Below are 941 nucleotides of genomic sequence, written 5' to 3' on the forward strand. Positions count from 1 at the left end.
CAAGGTGGGTGGATTGCTTGAGCTCATAGGTTTGAGACCAGCCTGAGTAAAAGGAAGATCCTGCCTCTACTAAAATAGAAAAACTGAGGCAAAAGGAATCGCTTGAGACCAAGAGTTGGAGGTTGTGGTGAGCTGAGGTACTACCCAGGAAAAAGCTTGAGACTCTGGCTCAAAAAGAAAAAAAAAAAAAAAAGAAAAACGGAAGAAAAAGGTTCCAGCAAAGTCAATTTTTAAAAAACTTTTCTTTTGAGACAGCATCTCACTTTGTCACCCTCAGTAGAGTGCTGTAGCATCACAGCTCACAGTAACCTCCAACTCTTGGGCTTAAGCGATTCTCTTGCCTCAGCCTCCCAAGTAGCTGGGACTACAGACGCCTGCCACAACTTACGGCTTTTTTTTTTTTGTAGAGACAGAGTCTCACTTTATCACTCTCAGTAGAGTGCTATGGTGTCACACTGCTCACAGCAACCTCCAACTCCTGGGCTTAGGTGATTCTCTTGCCTCAGCCTCCCGAGTAGCTGGGTCTACAGGCACCCGCCACAAACACTTAGCTGTTTTTTGGTTGCAGTTCGGCCAGGGCCGGGTTTCAACCGGCCACCCTTGGTGTATAGGTCGGCGCCCTGCCCACTGACCCACAGTCGCCGCCTACGGCTATTTTTTGGTTGTAGTTGTCATTGTTGTTTGGCAGGCCCGGCTGGATTTGAACCAGCCAGTTCTGGTGTATGTGGCTGGCGCCCTTAGCTGCTGAGCTATAGGTGCCGAGCCACCAGCAAAGCCAATTTTAAAAGGAAGAAAAGGCTAGGTTGCTAATAATTATTCTTGGTGCACTTTATGCAAATAATCAGACCCAGTATATTGGAAGTACAGGTTTTTTTTGCAATTAAGTTAGTTCTGCTGTAATTTGTTTTTAGTAAAGTGAGAAATTAGAGAGGGAAAGGTGG

The sequence above is a fragment of the Nycticebus coucang genome, chromosome X, assembly GCF_027406575.1.
Source record: "Nycticebus coucang isolate mNycCou1 chromosome X, mNycCou1.pri, whole genome shotgun sequence".
NCBI lineage: Eukaryota > Metazoa > Chordata > Mammalia > Primates > Lorisidae > Nycticebus > Nycticebus coucang.